Raw genomic sequence first — 24,872 nt, 5'->3', positions numbered from 1 at the left:
AAGTCTTTATGAGATTCCCCCCCCACTCACTTGCCTGAACTCCAGTAAAAACAATCCTAACTTAGTCAATCTCTTCTCATACATCAGTTCCGCCATCCCCGGAATCAGCCTGCTTAACCTTCGCTGCAATGCTCAAGAGCACGGGCATCCTTCCCTAGAAAAGGAGGCCAAAACTGCACACAATATTCTAATTGTGCCTCAATAAGGTCCTGTATAACTCACAACACATCTTTACTCCTGTACTTGAAACCGCTTGCAATGAAGGCCAACATACCATTTGCCTTCTTTGCTGCCTGCTTCATGGGCAATGACTGGTGCACAAAGACACCCAGATCTAGCTGCACACGTTCCTCACCCAATTTATAGCCATTCAGGTTGTAATCTGCTTTCTTGTTTTTGCTTCCTAAGTGAAAAACCTCACATTTACCCAAATTATATTGCAGCTGCCATCGAGTTGCCCACTCGCCCAACCTGTCAAGATCATGCTGAAGGATCTCCACATCCTCGTCACACTGCGGGGAAGCTATAAAATTCTATGGAAGATATAAAGGCAAATTGCAAAAAGGTGAGAGATGAACAGGGGTACCATCATAAGGGATTTCAACTTTGCTAACATTAACTGGGATTGCCCAAGTGTGAAAGGATTGAATGGGGTAGAATTTTTTTAAAAATGAGGGCAGCACGATTGCTCAGTGGTTAGCACTGCTGCCTCACAGTGCCAGGGATGCAGGCTCAGGCTACTACTCTGTGTGGGGTTTGCACATTGTCCTCATATCTGCTTGTGTTTCTCCCAGGTGCTCTGGTTTCCTCCCACAATCCAAAGATGTGCAGGTCAGGTGAAGTGGCCATGCTAAGTTGTCCATAGTGTTCAGGGATATGTCGGTTAGGTGCATTAGTCAGGGTAGGGGAATGGATCTGGGTGGGTTACTCTTTGGAGGGTCAGTGTGGACTTACTGGGTCAAATGGTCTGTTTCCACACTTTGGGGATTCTATGAAATTCACCCTTCCACCAAACTTGGTATCATTTGCAAACTTAGAGATGTTACATTTTGTTCCCTCATCCAAATCATTAGTATATTTTGTGATAGCTGGGGTCCTACCACTGATCCTTGTGGCACCCCATTAGTTACTGCCTGCCAATTTGAAAATGGACCATTAATTCCTTTTTGTTTCCTCTCTGCCAACCAGTTTTCTATCCATCTCAATACACTTCTCCTAATCCTATGCGCTTTAACCTTGCATAATAACTTCTAATGTTGAACTTCGTCAAACACTTTCTGAAAGTCCAAATACATTACATTGACTCAAACCTCCTGCCCCAACCAAATCATTTTAAATTTAGTGACAGGCTCTAAGATAAGTAGATGCCTTTTACTAGAATCCAAACTGCAAAAAAGTGGCTGAACTGTATAGCATGCAGGGTAAAAACAAACAGAATTAGAAGTTCAGATATGTAATCACACTCAATGGAAATTGTACAGCATTCAATTGAATATACTCTTTTCAGGCTTCTATTCAGTTTTAATATTCACATGAACATTAGTTTCCAGACAATGAAAGTCAGTAAGGTCTGGGTAAACATTTTTGTGGAATTTGTACTTTCTCCCAGTGTCTGTGTGGGTTTCCTCTGGATTCTCCAGTTTCCTTCCACAGTCCCAGGATATGCAGGTTAAATGGATTAGCCATGCTAAATTGCCTATAGTAACCAGGGATGTCCAGGCAACATGGATTTGCCATAGCAAATGAATGGTACCCGGTGGGGGGTTGGGGTGGTGGAGGAGTCTGGAGTGCTCTTTGGACAGGCTTGATGGGCTCAATGGCTTCCAAACATGGATTCGAAGATTCTAAATATTTCCGGCCACAACAATAGAATGACTTTAATTCATTCTCATGCAGCAGGAAGCTTGGATAAATGAGACACATATGTACTGCAGTTTTGTGTTTTCCATTCTCTGGAGGTTGTGTGTTTCACCGAGGCATACGTAAAGGCGTCAGAATGGCAGGGAGAACTTCTGTTGCTTACAACTTGGAAGAACTTCCAGCTAGCTTAGCTTATAACAGAATTGCATTGAATTGTGTAGCCTGAATGACAGGAGTAAAATCGGATGACAGCAGCTCCTTAGCCATGATCTGTGGAGAATACACTGAAGACAACTTGCCAGTGATACATGCAACACATTTTGATTAAAATATTTCAAACTGGAACTGGAAGGTGAATCAAGAAACTTACTGCAATGCAAACATGCATTCCAAGACTTCAAACAAAAAGGGAAGGCTGAGAGTTGGCAGCAGTTGGAGAATATGGAAGGACAAAGAGTTGGTTTATTTTTAAGAAGATATTGATGTTAGTGCTTTTAAAAACTGTAATGTATGGTACAAAGAATAAAAACAGGTTGACAATTTGATCGCTCATGAAACCAAAAGCAAAGTTGGGTCATTAGGCTGGGATGAGACAAAGGTAAAAGGAATTGATTGTGCTCTTCAATTAGTTAAAATTAGTGCAGGAAGAAATGTGATGGAAACTAAGGATTCAAAAGTTGCTAGAAGATGAAGTGTAAGACAAAATTGACATGTTTGTGAAGGCAGAATCAATATTCATAAGATGTATCTTTAAATTTTATCAATTACTTCAAACCACATAATGTCTATTGCTGCTCTACGTGGTCCTTGCTATTCCTTCTTTGTTTTTTCAAATCCTAGAATTAACCATCCTAGAAGATGGTAAACTATAAATTCCCAGGTAATAATCTAAACAAAATAAGCTGGAGTAACTACCACAGCCAAAACAAAGTTGTACAATTCTTTACACTCTAGAATTTTCTTTTGCCATGTTTCAACATACTGGATGGTGAAGGGCAAGACATTTTGCGTAATACAACAGTACACACTTATTATCCAAGCAGACCTTTTTTATATAGGCTAGAATTGCAGATGCACAAGAACGAAAGCACAAAAGGCAAGTGAATGGTGTGAACATAACAATTTCAGAGTCGAATGTTAAATTGTTAGCATCGTAAACTTAGCAGCACCAACATAATAAAAGATTTATGAGCTAATATCTGTTTCACTCTGAATAATAATATATAAGCCATTGGAAGGCATTTTCAGTCAATCCTCAGGCCATCAACTTATTAGTTTCCACCTCTTTGGAAAACCTGAAGTTGATGTATAGGGCAAACCTGCCAGAATAAATGTGTTGCAGATGATGAGAAAGTCAAAAAAAGGTTGAAAATCCTACCTGATCTCACCCAACCCAATTAATCTGATCTGTCTGTAAACAACAGTATTGGTAGGAGCTCACCTATAGTCGCTCTGAGGATAGAAACAATGAGTAGGGTTTTGTGGACAAGCAGCGGCTTGACACAAAATCAAAACGTTCAGACCTAATGAACTGAATGGCTTTCTTCTGCGCCATATCAATTCTTTGATTTGGTGACAGAAAGGAAAGAAATACACATAAAAAGGAGATATAGGCTAAGAAACAGCTACAGAAAGCTTAAAATGTTAGAACCTTTTGACAAGAAAGCTCCCAATACATTTACGATTGGGAATGTTCAAATAAATTGAAGAAAGTCTGCTACACCTCTCTCATAGTCTTCCCAAGTAGAATTAATTATGATTACATTTATATCAGCCAGGACCCTTTAATCAATGATAAAGCAAGGACACTTGGCACTGTATTTCAAGAATATCGGGCTGAGATCTCAGTCTCACAGGTGAGGACTCTACTGTTAAATAACAGTTAAATCGTGATTCCCAATATTAAGCTGTCCAAGCAGCCAATCGCATTAAAGAATTCTTACAGGCAACCAGAAAAGGATTATCTTTAGTAACTAATGTTAAAATACCTTAGTGAACGAAATAGAGATGGCAAGAGGAAGTATTAATGTTTCAGACTTCTTGTTATTAACCTGTTACATTAATTCTATTTTTGTCTGCAGAGGCAACCTGCCATGCCGAGCTATTTCAGCATTTCTTATTTGTACAAGTTTCCAACAAATGCAGTATTTACATTATCATACTGGGAAAAGCATAATCTTCACAACACAGTTTATTTAGAAAGTCCTTCAGCAACTCTGCTTACATCATCCATTGATTTCAAGATATTAAAGTGTAACTGGCATACAAAAAAATACATAATATTTTACAACTCAAATTTCTAGAAAGCAATGTAACCAGCATCCTTTCCGGTGCATTGCTCAATCTGATTCTTCAACGTTTCACATTTCTTCTGTTGGCAATTAGTTTCAGCATTAACAATACTATATTAGAAAAAGTCAGTTAGCTGGATGTGATGCAGAATGCTGCCTACTTTGTGGGTTCAATTCCTATATCCCAACTCAATCTAGTCCCACCTGCCAGCACCCGGCCCATATCCCTCCAAACCCTCCTATTCATATATCCATCCAAATGCCTCTTAAATGTGGCAATTGTACTAGCTGCCACCACTTCTTCTGGCAGCTCATTCCATACACTCACCACCCTCTGAGTGAAAAAGGTGCCCCTTAGGTCTCTTTTATATCTTGCCCCTCTCACCCTAAACGTATACCCTCTAGTTCTGGACTCCCCGACCCAGGGAAAAGACTTTGCCTATTTACCCTATTCATGCCCCTCATAATTTTGGAAACCTCTAAGGTTACCCCTCAGCCTCCAACGCTCCAGGGAAAACAGCCCCAGCCTGTTCAGCCTCTCCCTATAGCTTAAATCCTCCAACCCTGGAAACATCCTTGTAAATCTTTTCTGAACCCTTTCAAGTTTCACAACATCTTTCCGGTAGGAAGACAGCCAGAATTGCACACAATATTCCAACAATGTCCTGTACAGCCGCAATATGAGCTCCCAACTCCTGTACTCAATACTCTGACCAATAAAGGAAAGCATACCAAATGCCTCCTTCACTATCCTATCTACCTGCGACTCCACTTTCAAGGAGCTATGAACCTGCACTCCAAGGTCTCTTTGTTCAGCAACACTCCCTAGGACCGTACCATTAAGTGTATAAGTCCTGCTAAGATTTGCTTTCCCAAAATGCAGCACCTCGCATGTATCAGAATTAAACTCCATCTGCCACTTCTCAGCCCATTGGCCCATCTTGTCCAGATCCTGTTATAATCTGAGGTAACCCTCTTCGCTGTCCACTACACCTCCAATTTTGGTGTCATCTGCAAACTTACTAACTGTACCTCTTATGCTCGCATCCAAATCATTTATGTAAATAACAAAAAGTAGAGGACCCAATACCAATCCTTGTGGCACTGCACTGGTCACAGGCCTCCAGTCTGAAAAACAACCCTCCACCACCACCCTCTGTCTTCTACCTTTGAGCCAGTTTTGTATCCAAATAGCTAGTTCTCCCTGTATTCCATTAGATCTAACCTTGGTAATCAGTCTCCCATGGGGAACCTTGTCGAATGCCTTACTGAAGTCCATATAGATCACATCTACCGCTCTGCCCTCATCAATCTTCTTTGTTACTTCTTCAAAAAACTCAATCAAGTTAGTGAGACATGATTTCCCATGCACAAAACCATGTTGACTATCCCTAATCAGTCCTTACCTTTCCAAATACATGTACATCTTGTCCCTCAGGATTCCCTCCAACAAATTGCCCACCACTGAGGTCAGGCTCACTAATCTATAGTTCCCCAGTTTGTCCTTACCACCCTTCTTAAACAGTGGCACCACGTTTGCCAACCTCCAGTCTTCCAGCACCTCACCTGTGACTATCGATGATACAAATATCTCAGCAAGAGGCCCAGCAATCACTTCTCTGGCTTCCCAGAGTTCTAGGGCACACCTGATCAGGTCCTGGGGATTTATCCACCTTTACCCGTTTCAAGACATCCAGCACTTCCTCCTCTGTGATATGTACATTTTGCAAGATGTCATCATCTATTTCCCTACACTCTATATCTGCCGTATCCTTTTCCATAGTAAACACTGATGCAAAATACTCATTTAGTATCCCCCCATTTTCTGACCATGGTAACTTCATGACAGTCATAGATTCTGATTGCATGTAAATCTAAAGTCAATACATTTAAGAAGGTTAAAGAGACACTTCATAATGAACCTTCACTTCAAATACAAGCACGTGGAGTAGAAGCAGGCCATGTGGCTCAAGATTGTCCACTAGTTAATATAATTCTGGCTGATCTTTGCATTTTGAATTTCATGCTCTGATCAACACCCAAATACCTTGAATTCTCTACCACCAGCCGAAAAATATTCAATGACCCCAGCCCCACTTCTGAAGCAATGTTCCAAAGTCTTCCAAGCCTCAAAGAAAACAATCTCTGTGTTAAATGGACAACACATATTTTAAGCAATACCCTTGCAAAGACAGTCTCACTTCACATTGGAAAATCGGAACAGAGGCCTTCAAGGACAAGGGGCAATGCAGAAAAGTGAAATCTGAATCGACAATTTCAATGTGGTACGAGCACCATCAAAACAATGAGGGTTTCTATAATTCCATGACAACTAATTCCAACAAGAACAAATTTCAATCAGTTGGACAGTCTTCACAAAATGAATTTCCTTAGAAGGGATCAATTTCACATTAACCTTCATTTCAAATGCACAACCAACTTTTAAAATGATTATTTTGTGCAGGGTTTGTAGTACTGCATCATATTTGAGTAATGCCAATTATTCTAAATTGTGCAATGCGTTCCACCCTTATTCAATTGACCTGAGCCATCCAGTCATCATGAACAGTGCAACAGCAGTGCAATTCCTTTTTCCTGCTCCAGTTACATCTGAAACTGTCACCATAACTACTTCCTCATTCAGTTTTATCCTTAAAACCTTCACTACCCCTTCTTCAAACATGCAAGAATGATTGCTTCATTCTTTTTAGATACACATGGCCATAGCCTTCTACTTTCTTGTCATGAAATTTAGATTTATTAAACTTGTTTCTATTCAAACCAGCGAAAACACCACATACAGACCAAACACTGAACTACAGAAGCAATCCCAACACACATAAACGGAGTTACATTAGAACATTATTTCAACGTGCCACCACACACCGGAGCACAGAGGAACTACAAAGAGCAGAGGAATATCACCTATACCGTGTATTCAAAAAGAACGGGGACCCAATGAACACAGTCCGCCGATTTGTCAGCAACAAACCCAAACAAGCAGACAAAACGCATCCAGAAACCCTAGCCACTCTCCCGTACAAAGACATCTCAGAAATGACGGCCAGACTGCTCAGACCTCTTAGCATCATGGTAGCCCACAAAACCACTAACAAACAAACAGCAACGAATGAACTTGAAAGACCCTATACAGACAACAAGCAAAACTAATGTCACTTACAAAATACCTTGCAAGAACTGTAACAAACACTACATTGGACAAACAGGCAGAAAACTAGCCACCAGGATACATGAACATCAACTAGCCACAAAACGACATGACCCTCTCTCACTAGTATCTTTACATACACTTGGACTGAGACAGCACATCCATCCTCAGACGAGCCAAATAGAGATACAAGCAAGAATTCGTGGAAGCCTGGCACTCCAACCAGGAGTCTATCAACAAACACATTGACTTGGATCCCATTTAACAATCCGAGAAAAAGGACAGGAAATAATTTCACCACAGGAAATGACATCACCAACCCAAGGAAACCTAAACTCAAATAAAAAGCGAGCTATTCTACCAGTGCTTCACTGGAGGCTATGTTACCAATATGACAAAACGCCTGATAACAAACCTTCCACCTCAACAAGCAAACTTACATCCAATTCCCTACACTCACCATGAATTTGGTATTTGCACCAACCTTGCTTCAAATTGCCAGTATTTCATTCATATCACATAGTTCATATGTAGCTATGCTCTTTCTAATCTTTTCTGTCTCTCCTTCTGGGCATGTTGCTTACCAATTTCTACTATAATAACACTAATTCCTAAATGATCTTGACTACACATCCTCCTACTCCACTTTTTGTGAGGATTCTAATTTATTCTCCCAATTCCTACACCTCCATTGCATCTGATCTGACAATGCCACCTTTCTCTCAAGTGCTTCCAACCTATCTTCCTTTTTCTTAATGAAGGATTCTCTACTCCCATCTTAGCTGACCTGGCTTTCACTATGTCTATTCCATTTCTCTCACATTTCCTCTCCGTCAAGAACCATACAGTATTTCTTTGTCCTCATTTTCCAACCTACCAGACTTCCAGAACCTTAAGCGTGATGTCACCTTTTCGCATTGTGAAAGGATCATTGCTTCTGAGACAGCCTGGTCCACATTCTATATAGCCTATCTTCTCATGTAAGCACAGAAAATGCAATAGCTTCCACTAAATTTTCACCCGTCTTACTGTCCAACACCTTCAACTATGTCTTCAGGTACAATAATGATTCAAATTAAATTATGTACTAGAGCATGCAACATCCATAATGCAATTCCAACTTCATTCCATCCTTCAAATACAGGCTCAGTGACTAGTTTCAGAACATGCTCAATTTCAAATTGCCACCGGTTTTAATTCTCTAACCACGCTCCCACTCTCTCCCTGGCTGCATCAGAGGCTGAGGAAATGGAGACAGGCCTTATAGAGTTTTATAAAGTCATAAGGGGCAGAGACAGGGTAATTAGACAAGGTCTTTTCCCTGGGGTGGGGGAGTACAGAATTAGAGGGCACAGGTTTAAGGTGAGAGGGGGAAGATTTAAAAGGGACCTCAGGGGAAACTTTTTCACGATGTAAAAGAAAGAGCTGCCAGAGGAAATGGAGGAGGCTGGTACAATTACAACATTTAAAAGGCATCTGAATGGGTATATGAATAGGAAGGGTTCAGAGGGATATGGGTGAAACGCTGGCAAATGGGACTAGATTAGTTTAGAATATCTGGTCAGCATGAACAAGTTGGACTGAAGTGGCTGTTTCCGTGCTGTACACCTCCATGACCCATCTTTTCTCAATTAAAGCTCAAGATTAGCTTAATGCATCTCATGCTTTATTGGTACTTGACAGCCTTGGAACTCAACACTGATTTCAGCGATTTCAGATAATTTCCTCTCCCCTTGTTTTGTTTTGCATTTCTTTGAATGATAGATGCAGGTAATGATTCTGTTATTCCCATTTATTACACTCTAGAACCATATTTTATTTCTTTATTTGCTCTATACCAACTTTTGCCTTACATCTTTATTTCTTGAATCATTTAATCCCTTTGCTTTCTGTCCTACAACAGCCAGACATTCTTTACTGGTTTCCCCTTGCCTCCTTAATTGCTTAAAATCGCAATGTTTTCCCATTCATATACAACACCATTGATAAGCAATGTTACGTTGCCACGTGACGCCATGTGACCTACTAAATACCTCCAGCACTTTTTGCTTTATTTCAAATTTCCAACATCTGCCGCAGTTTATTTTTGTACTAACATGCATCAGCATTTCCTGATGCTGGATTTGATCTCTTTTACTTCAAGACAGATTCAGCTTGCCATTGAGATCCACATCCCATGAAGGAATTTTTTTTTAAATCCTGAGCACTCCATAACCTGCACAATTGACAAGTACTGAAAATGTGTTGCTGGAAAAGCGCAGGTCAGGCAGCATCCAAGGAACAGGAGAATCGACGTTTCGGGCATAAGTACTCCATTTAGATATATCCGCATTCAATTCAATGTATTGTTAGCCCATACCCCTTACAAAATTAGGAACCGTTAATTATGACTCAGTGCTTACTCTATCAAAATAGCAGAATTTAGCAAATATGAACATAAATATTAAAGAGTGGTTAGTTCATATTCGTTGAATCGAGTTCTAAACAAAGGTCACTCGACATGAAATGTTAACTGATTTCCCTCCACAAATGCTGCCAGACCTGCTAAACTTCTACAGCAATTTCTGTTTTCGTTTTTGAATTCTTCGTCCTTGTTCAGATTTTCAATTGTATTTGATCATACTGTATCAAGCACAAGCATTAAGCTAAGTTACTAAATGTTAATTTAAAACTTAGAATAAATTAAAGATGAATACACTCTCATTAACTGCTAAAATATCAATTAAAATTCCTGGATCTAGAAAGATCCATTTATCTATCTAATCTACATGCATGTGATTAACAAGCAAACAGCTTACAATCTGAATCATGAAACAAGTGTGCCTCCAGGTGCAATACACTTTACAAGTAATTGCATTCTTAAGGCACCTACAATATAGTAAAATTACCTAAAATCTTCACAAAGATACTAAGCAAAATGTGACTTCACCTAACAGAAGGAAAATGTCATGATGGATGACAAAGTTTTTTGCATTCTGTCTCTTTCAACAAAATATTTTAATGAATGAGAGAGAGGAGAAGCAGAGGGGCTTAGAGAAGGACTTCCAGAGCTTGGGACTAAGGCAGTGTAAAGCATGGCAACCAATATTAGAACTATTAAAAGTGGGGACATTTAAAATGTCAGAACTGGAGGCACACAGAGGTCTGAGATTTGTAGTGGTGGCACTGATTACAAAACCAAAGGGGGACTGGGCCATGGAGGGGTCTGAAAACAAAGATGAAAATTTTAAACTGGAATGCTCCCATATCAGAAGCTAGTGTTTGCCCACAATGTTAACTGACATGACCTGCAATTTCAGACAGGACTACAAAATATGAAACATTCAGTCACTTAGTGGTACAGAACTTGAATACTTCCAAAAAGAGAGAGATTTTGCTAAAACATTCAAAGCCAGTGTTATATCAGGTATACAGACCATTCATCTCAGCAACTGAGGGACTGAATCAAACTATGTTCCTTCAGTTGTCTGCAAGCATCAGTGTATTCAGCCAGCCCATACTTGCAAAACTCAAATCAAAATATCTCCTGTTATTTATGATTCCACAAGTGGACGGCACTTGGGGACAATCTGAAGTAACAATCAACTTAAGATGATCAGTTGTGCTTCTAACATTTACACTTGCTGAAAGCAACATGCATTTATATATAGGACCATTCTGAAAACAAAACAGTTACATTCAAGCACAGAGACTTTAATGAAGTACTCCTGGAGCTTGGGGCGGGCCAATAGCGCTCTATTGCTTTTGCAATGGCAATATCTTAGTCAATCAAGTTGATCTATTAACTAATCAGCCCCCTTTTCTCCTGTTGCAGAAATTGCTGAGAAATTTGGCTCTCATGTATTTGTCCAAAAACCTTCAACAATATCTCTTTTCAATAATTTAATGTGTGCTCATAAAAAAAGGATAAATTATTTGTAATTCAAAAAGTAGGATTTTTTAATATCAAATATAACCATTTGGCAAATAGCAGCAAACTAACAGAAACAAAGTTAAAAATCACACAACACCAGGTTATAGTCCAACAGGTTTAATTGGAAGCACTAGCTTTAAACTTTTAACTTTGTACACCCAGTCCAACACCGGCATCTCCAAGAGTTTGTTCCTGATTTTGAATAAAAATACATCTATACTCAACTTTAAACTGTCACAAGCAGCTTCACACATTTACAACATTTGCTTACTGGCAGGAGGGGTTTAGCAAATTCATTTGTTTTTAAGGCAACCTATTTTTCTATTCAACCTTCTCAGAGATCTCATCTGGGCTGGGTGGGACTTGAACCTGGGCCTCCTGGCCCAGGAGTTTAAAAACTAAACAGCAGAGGATGGTTTCAATCTATCAACCTCTGGGTTACGGGCCCCATGCGCTTCTGCTGCACCATTCTGCTTTAGGTTCATTCAAAAAACTGCATGCAACTATGTATTAGGTTGTGCAATATGCCGTAAACAGTGAATTCAAAGAGTCCCCGATGCAAATTCGACCAGATGGAGAGGCACTCTCATCGCACAAAAAAAAAGTTCATCTTTTTGCAGGGTGAGTTCTAAACTGCACACTATTGGTTCCCTGAGGCAAATAAAGATAATATAAATCAGCAACTGCCTCTACTTGAGTGGTTTTGGTGAGACAGATGCCTGAAACCCAAAAATCAACAAATTACACCAGAGAGTAACAGCACTTATTTTATGGATTCATTTAGGTAGGCAGGGTCCTCTTTGGAGAAGCAATCAGCACTTGGGAGAGATCAGTTACCCTTCTGGTTTGATAAAAATAAACGTAATTGCAGGTAATGGTGCATAAACTCAATGGAAAGTTAAAACAGTCACAGAACTGTCAAACCACAGTGTAGCTGTTAAGATTAATCAGAAATGTTCAAAAAATTGTCAAGGGATTTCATCATTGCCCCTTATTTCGTGGAGTCATAGAGCTGTACAGTATGGAAACAGAAGCTTCAATCTCATACATCCATGCCAACCAGATATCCTAAATTTGTCTAGTCCCATTTGCCTGAGTTTGGCCCATATCTCTCCAAATTCATCCTATTCATATACACATCCAGATGTCTTTTAAATATTGTAATTCTATCAGCTTCCACCACTTCCTCTGGAAGCTCATTCCATACGTGCACCGCCCTCTGTATGGAAAAGTTGCCTTTGCGCCGTTTTATATTGTCTCCCTCTCACCTTAAATCTTTGCCCTCTAGTTTTGGACTCTGCTATCCTGGGAAGAGACCTAAGCTATTCATCCTATGTACGTCCCTCATGATTTTATAAACCTCTGTGAGATCACCCCTCAGCCTTCAATGCTCCAGTGCAAATAGTCCGAGGCTATTCAGTCTGTCAGTGTAGCTCAAGCCCGCCAACCCTGGCAACATCCTTGTAATTGTCTTCTAAACATTTCACAACTTTCCTCCAATAGCAGGGAGACCAAAATTGAATGCAGTATTCCAAAAGTGGCCTAACCAAAGTCCTGCACAGCCACAGCACTGCCTCCCAACTCCTATGCTCAATGCACTGACCAATAAAGGAAAGCATACCAAATGCATTCCTCACTATCCTATCAATCTGCGACTCTACTTTCAAGGAACTATGGACCTGCACTCCAAGGTCTCGTTGTTCAGCAACAGCTCCCAGGACCTTACCTTTAAGGTGTATAAGTCCTGCCCTGATTTGCCTTTCCAAAATGCAGCACCTCACATTTATCTAAATTAAACTTCAGCCACCACTCGTCAGCCCAGTGGTCCATCTGATCACAGTTCCGCTGTACTCTGAGGTAACTTCTTAGCTGTCTACTACGCCACCAATTTTGGTGTCATCTGCAAACTTACTAACCGTATGTTCACGTCCAAATCATTTATATAAATGACAAAAAGCAGTGGACCCAGCACCAATCATTGTGGCACAATGCTGGTCACAGACCTCCTGTCTAAAAAGCAACCCTCCATCACCACCATCTGTGTCCCATCTACGAACCAGTTGTGTACTCAAATGGCTAGTGTTCCCTGTAATCCATGTGATCTAACCTTGCTAACCAGTCTACAATGCGGAACCTTGTTAAAAGCCTTGAAGTCCATATAGATCACGTCCGTTGCTCTGCCTTTATCAATCCTCTTCATTACGTCTTCATAAAACCTAATCAAGTTACAGACACAGCCATGCTGACTGTCTCTAATCATTCCTTGCCTTTCTAAATACATGCAAATCCTGTTCCTCAGGATCTCCTCCAACAACTTGCCCACCACTGATGTCAGGCTCAGTGGTCTGTAGTTCCCTAGTTTTGAGTTATCATGCCGGAACACAATATTTCCCAATATTGTTGTCATTTAGATCTAGGTTGACAAAGTACAAACCACGTTTGTGTACTTAAGAAAAATCAACATCAGATTAATAGATTCTACTACAGATAAGATTCTTACATTTATATTGCATGAGATGAGATTGGTTGGCAAGTGGACTCTGATTGGTAGAGGAGTTACCAAGGAAAATGCATTTCAAAAATGATTCACAGTTAACAGGAAGACTTTCAATTTTAAACAAGGCATGATGACTCTGACTCATCAGGGCACTCTCCTGATAAGTCATCCACAGAATGTCCGGCACCTATTTTGTTATGTTAAAATAGGCTCAGTGTGTGTACTGCATGCTGTCTGCAAAGGACAGGATTGCATGTATTAATATATGTAGCTTCAAGTACAGGTAAGTATTGCACTGTGGGACGTGAGCATCACCGGCTGGGCCAACATTTACTGCCCACCTCTAGATTCTCTTGAGAAGGTGGTGGTCACCTGTCTTCTTGAACCATTACAGACCACGTGCTAGAAGGTTGACCCACAATGTCGGAGGGAGGGTATTCCAGGAATTTGATCTAGCGACAATGAAGGAATCAGCATATATTTTAAATGCAGGACCTTGCGTTACTTAGAAGGAAGTTTGCAGGTTGTAATGTTCCTTTGTAGCCACTGCACTTCTACAATACAGTAGCCATAGGTTTGGAATGTACTGTCTCAGGATTTTTAGCAAAACTCTATAGCATATTTTCTACTGCTGCTGTTGAGCATCGGTGGTTGAATGATGAAATGTTTGCGGATGTGGTGTAAATCAAGCGGGCTTCTGCCCTGGATGGTGTCAAACTTCTTGAGTGCTGTTCCAAAAGCACTCATCCAGGCAAGTGGGAAGCATTCCATTACAATCCTGACTTTTTCAGCAGGTGGAGGACAGGTTTTGGGCAGTCAGGAAGTGAATTACATGCTGCAATATTCCTAGCCCTGACCTGTTCTTGGAGTGACTTTATTCATATGGAGAGCCTTCAGTTTCTGGTCAATGGTAACCTCCAGGATGTTGACAGTGGGGGATTCAGAAATGGTTACACCACAGAATGTCAAGGACAGTTATTAGATTGTCTCTTATTAGAGATGGTAATTGCCTGTCATTTGTGTGGCACAAATGTTACCTGCCACGTTTTTGCTCAAGACTGGATACTATTTCGCTCCTGTTGGATTTGGACATAGATTGCTTTAGTATCCGAGGAGTCACAAATGGTGCTGAACGTTGCATAATCGTCAGCGAACATCCCCTCTTCGGACCTTATGATGGAGGGAAGGTCATTGATGGAGCAGCTAAAGATATTTTGGCTTAGGATTTACCCTGAGGAACCCTGTAGAGATGGCCTAAGATGAGATGACTGACTTCCACAGCCATCCTCCTACATGACACATATGACTCCAAGCAATGGAGAGTTTTCCCCCTAATTTCCAGTAGCTCTAATTTTGCTCAGGCTCCTCGATGCTACATTCAAATGTAGCTCAGCCTGGATGTCTTCCCAAATGCCAATCCAGTGTACACTCATAGAAAATAGAAAAATGCATCCTGGGAGCAGGAGCCAACAAGTTATCTAAAGCAACAATGATGTAAACTAACCAGTGACATTGAAGAGAATATATTCATAGAGGTGATAGGGAAGAGAGAAAATTTGATTTTCTTATAGAATTCATTTCAAAGCATTTGGTTACATCAATACAAATGTTAGCGAAATATCAAAAATAATCTATAATAATTTAGAGAATAACCTAACTGGTCATATTGGTTACTGATATCAGGAATTAACAATGCTAGATGTCTGAACAAACAAGAACACCACTGTGCATACCTGACTTAAAATTAAAACCAATTGAAAAATTATAAGAAAAATTACTTTTTGAAAAAGTAAAATTACACTAAATTAAACCAGATACAACCAGGAGGAAATGCGGCAATCTTACAACTTGCCAAAACAATGCAAATTGATTGGCAAAACAAAATATAAAGTACAAGTAAGAGTTAAAAACAAAGGAATAACAGTAAATCTACATAGCAGATAATACAATAAGGTAGTAATTACAAAATACATTTGAGAATATGTTTGATTACATTCAATTTGAGCAGAATAATTTGGGAGAAACAACAATCTTACACAGGACTCTATAGGCCTTCAAATCCTACAAATTTTATAACTGGGGAACATAATAGGTAAAAAGAAGACAAAAACATGAGCACGAGAGAACTTTTACTTGTATGGGAAGACAAAAGAATGACAAAGTTCATAAAATGATAAAGTGAAGAATAAGCAATATATAATCATCAACAAGCTCCCAAACATTGTATTCACTTGATGAAATATCTTAAAATCACAGACTTGACTCCAATTTTTCACAAACCATAGATACAGGACTGCCCATTAAAGCACAACTAGCTCAACAGCAGAAATAGAACTACTTCAAAGCACTGCTGACAAGGCAATTCAGAATCTTAAAAAGTGAATGGACTAACAGGGGAGATCTTTCAGACCTTTGTTGGACTTCACTAATGTACTTCATTTTGGATAATGTTGGTAAGCTATATTAAAGAAATTCTATAAGTCCAGGATATTAATTTTAACAAGGCTTTCAGTAAGTTATAGGATATTCTCATTTAAAGGTGGTCCTGAAAATTACAACATTCAGTGTGAAGACAAAGTGAAGCATTCATTCCCATGGGACCCAATATCAACACTGCAGTTAGGTTCTGTGGAGTCTTCCTTCAAGAAGAAAAAATTAAATTTTAAACATGTACCCTTCTAAATTGAAATGCAGCATTACCTGTACTTTAAATGGCTAAATTCCTGTATTGGTTAATGAAGTAACCATTAAAATAAACGAGAATATAAAAGTAGAATGTAATATTCTACTAACTATACCTCATCTACAGTGGAACTGCTGAGAATGGTGTAGCTGCCCAGGATTTGCAATAGAGAAATCTTTGCTCACTGGGCTCTGGGATGGTGGGTGGGCCCCTCATTTGTTCCTGGTTGTTGCTTTGTGGTCATTTTGGGATCCCATCTTGTTGGCCATTGTCATCTCCAAAATCAATTCAAGTCACTGCTCCATGGGCCCTCAGCATCTCCTGGGCAGTGAAGTGTTAGTCATTGGTTGAGCTTACTCACAATATCTCTGCTTTCTCTCCATATTGAGACTATAGCTGTGGGACTCCACTGGTGGGTTGTTGCTGACATTCCTTAGTTTCGCATTTGTTAGCTTCCTGAACTATCTGTTGAATATTTTCTTTACTCAAGACACCTTTGCCATTTGTGATGGTGATCTTGTTTTCCTTTCCAGAGCTCTTGTCCACTGCAGACATGTTCAAAATTTCACTGGCATCAACATCAAATGTCATGTCAATTTGGAGCAGCTGGAATTCTATTCAGCTCAAACTTGCTTAGCAAGTTGTAATCTTTAGTCATAGCTCTCTCAACCTTAAACAAATGAATTGGCACACCAGGCTGATTATCAGAGCAGGTAGTGAAGATCTGTATTTGCTTTGTTGGAATAGTGGTGTTGCACTTGTCATTGTACCACCAGCAGTCTCAATACCAATTGATAGAGGAGTGACATCAAGCAGCAGATCTTGCACAGCCTCAGACTTGTCACAAGCCAAGATGGCAGCCTACACAGCCTGTGTGTGACAGCCTCATTAGTGGGTAATGCTCTTGTTCAGTTCTTTGCCATTGAAGAAATCTTACAACTACTTCTGGATTTTGGGAATATGAGTGGGTTCACCAACCAGTACAAAGTCATGGATTTCAGCTATGTCAATCGTTGCAACTTACAAGGATTTCTCGAAAGGGCTGTGTGCACCATGGAAGAGGTAGTCATTGAGCTCTTCGAACTGTGCCCTCGTGATGGAGGTATAGAAATTAATATTCTTAAACAGTCAATTTCAATTCTAGCTTGCGTATTTGATGATACGCAAGCTAGAATTCCAGCTGCTCCGAATTGACATGACATTTGATGTTGATGCCAGTGTTTGAGGTCGAAAGAGCCATGACTAAAGATTACAACTTGCTAAGCAAGTTTGAGCTGAATGGAATTCCAGCTGCTCCAAATTGACATGAGCAGTTCTCTTGTTGTCAGTATGTATTTCTGCTTGAATTCAACAATAAGATGACTAACAAGTATATGGTTGAAGTCTGCACCAAGATGGGTATCACCAGCTGTAGATTTGACTTCAAAAATGCCATCTTCTATGGTCATGATGGAGGTATCAAAACTGCTAAAGTCAAAAATCAGTGCATTTCTTTCAGCACCAACCTTCTTATCAAAGCCATAAACTCTAGCAGTTGATTCATTAATAACATACAGCACATTAAGGCCAGAAATAGTACCAACATCCTTGGCAGTTTGTTCTTGAGAACTGGTGAAGTAAGCTGGTACTGTGATAACTGCATTTGGAACAGGTGGATCTCAGTGATCTCCTTCATTTTAGTTATCATAGATTACACTTCTTCTGGATAAAAGGACGTTCTTCTCAGCTTCATACGCTGCTTCAACCTTGGAACAGCCATCATCATTGATAACATGGAATGGCCCAATGTTACTGGCCACACTAAACAACAGAATGATCAAATCTGCAACCAATAAGATACTTGGCATCAAACAGTGTTGCTGGGTTCATTGCAACCTGGTTCTTGGCTGCATCACCAATGAGCCCTCCAAACCAGCGAAAGCAAGAGAGCTCATAGTGTTTTCCATAAAATATTGAGATCCATTCACAAAAAAAGTTAAATGTATGCTTGCCCTAAAGAATAAGAAGCATTTATTTGATTTATTAAGTACCAGAAATAAATAAGTTTAGCACGAGCAAGTGATTCTTGCTCTGTTAATACTTTAAGAACTGGATACGCTAATAAGCCAAAAATCAGGATGAAACCATATTCAGATGATGAGGTTTTGGGGGCAGGTTGGGGGCGCAGACGATGTTTGGGGGGCAGGGCGAGGGTGGACGGTGTTTGGGTGTGGGAGCGGACAGAGTTTGGGGGCGGGCAGGGGACAGGGACTCATGCACAGTGTGCTTTTGCTTAGTCTCCTGAATGGGGAGCAGACTTCAGAGAAAACTCCGAGCCCCAAAGGAAATCAATTAACCAAATAATTAATTATCTGAACGAAATAGTGCCTGCCCATCTCGTTCGGATAATTGAGGTTCCTCTGTAACTACTAAGTGCAGCCCACCAGAAGCATGCAGAGGATAGATACATGCATCATTATTTGCATTCTAAGCTGTTAAATAAGTTCAAGATTTTCAAGTAAACAGAATCTGTGTCATTTAATTTATGTTAATTCCCAATAACACAAGAAGCTACAACGTGGTAGTAGGTGGAGTTTTTTTCTAAAAAGAAAGTAATGATGTGAGCTTACAATCCAAAGCAGGTCTCTATTGAGACAAGACAGTGCAGAAGTTACATGTACACTAGGACCCCAGAAAAAATATTATACTGAGTACTTGATCTGGTTTAAAAAAACACAGCTTAAAAACACAACGCAATCTTTTAAAAAACCAGGCAAAAGAAACGCAGCCACTACATAACTGAATCTGCACTGAATAACTTCATAGCAACGAGTCAACACATTAGAAAAATTACTACCAAATCCTTTGCATGCATAGGAAGGCCACAGATGTCAAATCTGAATTTAGGCTTTTTAGACGAAGTGTGGAGGTATGCTGTTTAGATTGAGCTGTCACAGAACCAGATAAGCAAGCAGTGAAAACAAAGATAGCTTTTGAATAATTTTATTTTTAAGCCTAAGCTGTCTGAATGGATAATGGAGCTGGTTAAAGCCTCAACTCCAATTAAAACGTTCCAAAAAGACATTTGAGTGTAAAGGCTCATGATATCAACATATTACTTAAAGGTGGCAGAAAATATGAAGCCACTGCATCCCGACAACATCACACGTGTTTCAGTTATCAGTATTGACACTGTCGGCATAATGCAGAAAGTAATCAAGATCTGTGCAAAGTATTGTCTGTTGTACCCACAAAATATCTTTGCAAGTCATGTAGTGCAGAGGAACACCAGGCTCATCTATGCAAAAAATCTGGTTCCAAATATATAACCAGAGGCTACAAAAGGACATGAATACACCACCAGAAACCTACATAAGTGCAAGTGCATACACGTGGTTAGCATTAAGACTGACCAAAGTGAAATTTCTAGGAAGAACCTTGCACAAGGTGGTGATCAGGCATTCCACATAATCCATACAATGTGGCACATTTCCAAAGTCGAAAGTTAAAAGATTTTGGCACTATTAACATTGGGTAACTGAACAAAATTGGCAGACACACACAGGATGAAAGTCGAAGTCCTATCAGTCATAATTGTGAAAGATATACCATACACATGTATCACTGGAAATCAAAGATACAACTCACAGTAGCTACATTAAATGCATATAATGGGACAAACAATCCTTGAATTAGTACACTGACAACAAAATGCAGTAATGGCAATTTTACATGGAAACAACAGGTACTTGATAGACACAGAAGGACCACCATTAGCAAGACAACTGGCATTCATAGATCTTACTATTATGACCATTCATGAGGTCACAAGAAACCAAATGCAGAGAAGAGACCAAGAATACCTGCAATGAATCAGTCTGGGACTTACAACAACATATCCAAAGAGACCTGACATTGTATGAAACTTCAAAGATGATACATTATACCTTAGAGAAGACTCAATTCCACTAACCAAACTTTCCATGGAATGCAGTGCTCACACATAAGTTAAAGAGTGGGCTGAACATTGGGAATATATAACCACATCTTCTTTTCTTTTCATTTATAGAACACAGAACAGTGCCGACCTGTGAAATTAATTTGGTATGCATCTAACCTACACTGTTTCATTATTATCCAAATGCATGTCCCGTGCCCATTTAAATGTCCTTAACATCAGAGAGCCTACCACTGTTGCAGACAGGCCATTCCACAACCCACGACTCTCTACGTAAAGAAACTACCCCTGAAATCTGTCCAAAATCTATCACCACTCAATTTAGAGCTAAAAGGCTCTACTATCCACCCGATCTAACCCTTTGATTATCTTATATGCCTCGATTAAGTCACCCCTCAACCTGCTCTCCAACGAAAACAGCCTCAGCTCCTTTAGCCTTTCCTTGTAAGACCTTCCTTCCATACCAGGCAACATACTATTAATCTCCTCTGAACCTTTTCCAAAGCTTCCACATTCTTCCAATAACGCAGTCACAAGAACTCCAGGTGCAGCATTACCAGTGTCTTGTACAGCTGAAGCACGACCTTGTGGCTCCAAAACTCAATCCCCCTACCAATACATGCCAACACACCATATGCCTTCTTAATAACTCTATTAACCTGGCACTCGCAGGTTGTGGCACGATGTCTAGACCAGTATTTATCATCCATCCTTAATTGTGTAGAAGGCAGTTAAGAATCAACCACATTGCTATGGGTCTGGAGTCATAGGCAAGCCAGACAAGGTGAGGATAGCAATTTGCCTTTTCTAAAGGACAAGAGCGAACCAGATGGGTTTTTATAACTATTAATAATGTCATTTTTCATGATCACCTTAAGACTCTTAATTCAATACCTATTCTTTTTTTAATTCAAACTCTACAATCTGACATGAGGGATCAAACCTGGGTCCCTACAACATTACCTGGGTCGCTGGATTATTAGTCTAACAATAATGCCACTAGGCCTTTGATCCATCAAACACATTAGTTTCTTTTTATTTATTCCTGGGAAGAAGGTGCCACTGGCTAAATCAATTGCCCAACCCTCTTTGTCCAGAGAGAAACCACATTGCTGTTGGTCTGTAGGCACATATAGGCCAGACCAGGCAAAGATTCCTTCCCTAAAAGACATTTGTGAACATTAGTGATTAGTGATTGTCGACAATCAACAACTGATTTGTGGTCATCATTGCACTCTTAATCTCAGATTTTTCTTGTATTCAAATACTACCTTCTGCCATGGTGGGATTTGAATCTGGGTTCCCAGAATATTAATTAGGCCTCTAGTTTAAATATCTAGAAATAAAATCTCGGCCATCACCTCCCCTTGCAATTTAATTATGTCCAGTTAGAGTCATAAAGCCATAGAGATGTACAGCATGGAAATAGACCCTTCTGTCCATGCCGACCAGATATCCCAACCCAATCTAGTCCCAACTGGCCCATATCCCTCCAAACCCTTCCTACTCATGTACCCATTCAAATGCTTTTTACATGTTGCAATTGTACCAGCCTCCACCATTTCCTCTGGCAGCTCATTCCATACACACCATACCACCCTCTGCGTAAAAAAGTTGCCTCCTAGGTCTATTTTATATCTGCCCCCTCTCACCCTAAACCTATGCCCTCCAGTTGTGGACTCCCCCACCCCAGGGAAAAGACGTTGTGTATTTTTCATATTCATGCCTTTCAATTTTATAAACCTCTATAAGGTCACCCCTCAGCCTCCCATGTTCCAGGGAAAACAGCCCCAGCCTCTCCCTATAGCTCAAATTCTCCAACCCTGGTAACATTCTTGTAAACCTTTACTGAACCTTTTCAAGTTTCACAACATCTTTCCAATAGGAAGGAGACCAGAATTGCATGCAATATTCCAACAGCGGCCTAACCAATGTCCTATGCAGCTGCAACCTGACCTCCCAACTCCGGTACTCAATACTCTTGACCAATAAAAGGAAAGCATACCAAATGCCTACTTCACTATCCTATCTTCCTGCGACTCCACTTTCAAGGAGCTATGAACCTGCACTCCAAGGTCTCTTTGTTCAGCAACACTCCCTAGGACCTTACCGTTAAGTGTATAAGTCCTGCTAGGATTTGGTTTCCCAAAATATAGCACCTTGCATTTACTGGAATTAAACTCCACCTGCCACTTCTCAGCCCATTGGCCCATCTGATAAAGATCCTGCTGCAATCTGAGGTAGCCTTGTTTGCTGTCCACTACACCTCCAATTTTGGTGTCACCTGCAAACTTACTAACTATACCTCTTATGCTCGCATCCAAATCATTTATGTAAATAACCAAAAGTAAAAAGAACTCAACACCAATCCTTGTGGCACTGCACTGGTCACAGGCCTCCAGTCTGAAAAACAACCCTCCACCACCACCCTGTCTTCTACTTTTGAGTCAGTTATGTATGCAAATGGCAAGTTCTCCCTGTATTCCATGAGATCTAACCTTGCTAACCAGTCTCCCATGGGGAACCTTGTCGAACGCCTTACTGAAGTCCATATAGATCACATCTACCGCTCTGCCCTCATCAATCCTCTTTGTTACTTCTTCAAAAAACCTCAATCAAGTTCGTGAGACATGATTTCCCAAGCACAAAGCCATGTGAACTATCCCTAATCAGTCCTTACCTTTCCAAATGCATGTATATCCTGTCCGTCAGGATTCCCTCAACAACTTGCATACCACCGACATTAGGCTCACTGGTCTATAGTTCTCTGACTTGTCCTTACCACCCTTCTTAAACAGTGGCACCATGCTAGCCAACCTCGAGTCTTCTGGCACCTCACCGGTGACTATGATGATACAAATATCTCAGCAAGAGGCCCAGCAATCACTTCCCTAGCTTCCCACAGAGTTCTAAGGTACACCTGATCAGGTCCTGGGGATTTATCCACCTTTATGCATTTCAAGACATCCAGCACTTTCTCCTCTGTAATATGGACATTTTTCAAGGGGTCACCATCTATTTCCCACATTCTATATCTTCAATATCCTTTTCCACTGTAAATACTGATGCAAAATGTTCGTTTAGTATCTCTCCCATTTTCTGCAGCTCCACACAAAGGCCGCCTTGCTGATCTTTGAGGGGCCCTATTCTCTCCTTAGTTAACCTTTTGTCCTTAGTGTATTTATAAAAACTCTTTAGATTCTCCTTAATTGTATTTGCCAAACCTATTTCATGTCCCCTTTTTGCCCTGCTGATTTCCCTCTTAAGTATACTTCTACTTCCTTTATACTCTAAGGATTCACTCGATCTATCCTGTCTATACTTGACATAGGCTTCCTTCTTTTTCTTAACCAAACCCTCAATTTCTTTAGTCATCCAGCATTCCTTACTCTACAAGCCTTTCCTTTCACCCTAACAGGAATATACTTTGTTGGGATTCTCGTTATCTGAGTTCTGAAGGCTTCCCATTTTCCCGCTGTACCTTTACCTGCGAACACCTGCTCCCAATTCAGCTTTTGAAAGTTCTTGCCTAATACCGTCAAAACTGGCCTTTGTCCAATTTGGAACTTCAACTTTTAGATCTGGTCTATCCTTTTCCATTACTATTTTAAATCTAATAGAATTATGGTCGCTGGCCCCAAAGTGCTCCCCCACTGACACCTCAGTCACCTACCCTGCCTTATTTCCCAAGAGCAGGTCAAGTTTTGCACCTTCTCTAGTAAGTACATCCACATATTGAATCAGAAAATTTCCTGTGCACACTTAACAAATTACTCTCCATCTGAACCCTTAACACTATGGCAGTCCCAGTCTATGTTTGGAAAGTTAAAATCCCCTACCATAACCACCCTATTGTTCTTACAGATAGCTAAGATCTCCTTACAAGTTTGTTTCTCAATTTCCCTCTGACTGTTACAGGGTCTATGTGTATTCTTCACCCATAAACCACCTCCTCAGCCATGCATTCATCTGCTCGATCCTCCTATTTCTGCCCTCACTAGCTCGTAGTACCGGGTGTAATCCAGATATTACTACTCTTGAGGACATCCTTTTCAAATTCCTGCCTAACTCTCTATAATCTCCCTTAAGACTCCCAACCGTTTCCCTTCCTATGTCGTTGGTTCCAAGGTGTACAATGACCTCCTATTAATCCCTTTCCCCTTTGAGACCATTCTGCACTCTCTGAGACATCCTTGATCCTGGCACCAGGGAAGCAACACACCATTCTGAATTTTCGCTGCTGGCCACAGAAAGATCTGTCTGTACCTCGGACAAGAGAGACCCTAACACAATTGATCTCTTGGAACCCGACATACCCCTCGTTGCATTAGAGCCAGTCTCATTACCAGAAACTTGGCTGTTCGTGCTACATTTCCCTGTGAATCGATCACCCCCTACGTTTTCAAAACACCATTCTTTTTTTGAAATGGGGATAGCCACAGATATCCTGCACTAGCTGCCTACCTCTCTTACCTTTCCTGGAGTTAACCCATCTATGTGACCGTATCTGAGACGCTCCACC

The 24,872-nt window shown here is 40.4% G+C and overlaps 1 protein-coding gene and 1 pseudogene across 4 annotated transcripts in view; both read right to left on the bottom strand.

The window, feature by feature from the left end:
• stag1a (STAG1 cohesin complex component a) overlaps positions 1-24,872 on the bottom strand; it is a 210,911-nt gene that overhangs the window by 87,595 nt on the left and 98,444 nt on the right. The gene's annotated exons all lie outside the window — the stretch shown is intronic.
• Positions 16,804-18,282, bottom strand: LOC140478431 (heat shock cognate 71 kDa protein pseudogene; annotated as a pseudogene).

This window comes from Chiloscyllium punctatum, chromosome 6, assembly GCF_047496795.1.
Source record: "Chiloscyllium punctatum isolate Juve2018m chromosome 6, sChiPun1.3, whole genome shotgun sequence".
In the NCBI taxonomy this organism is placed as follows: domain Eukaryota; kingdom Metazoa; phylum Chordata; class Chondrichthyes; order Orectolobiformes; family Hemiscylliidae; genus Chiloscyllium; species Chiloscyllium punctatum.
Note: the sequence above shows the minus strand (reverse complement) of the source record. Positions and strands in the feature narration are given on the sequence as shown.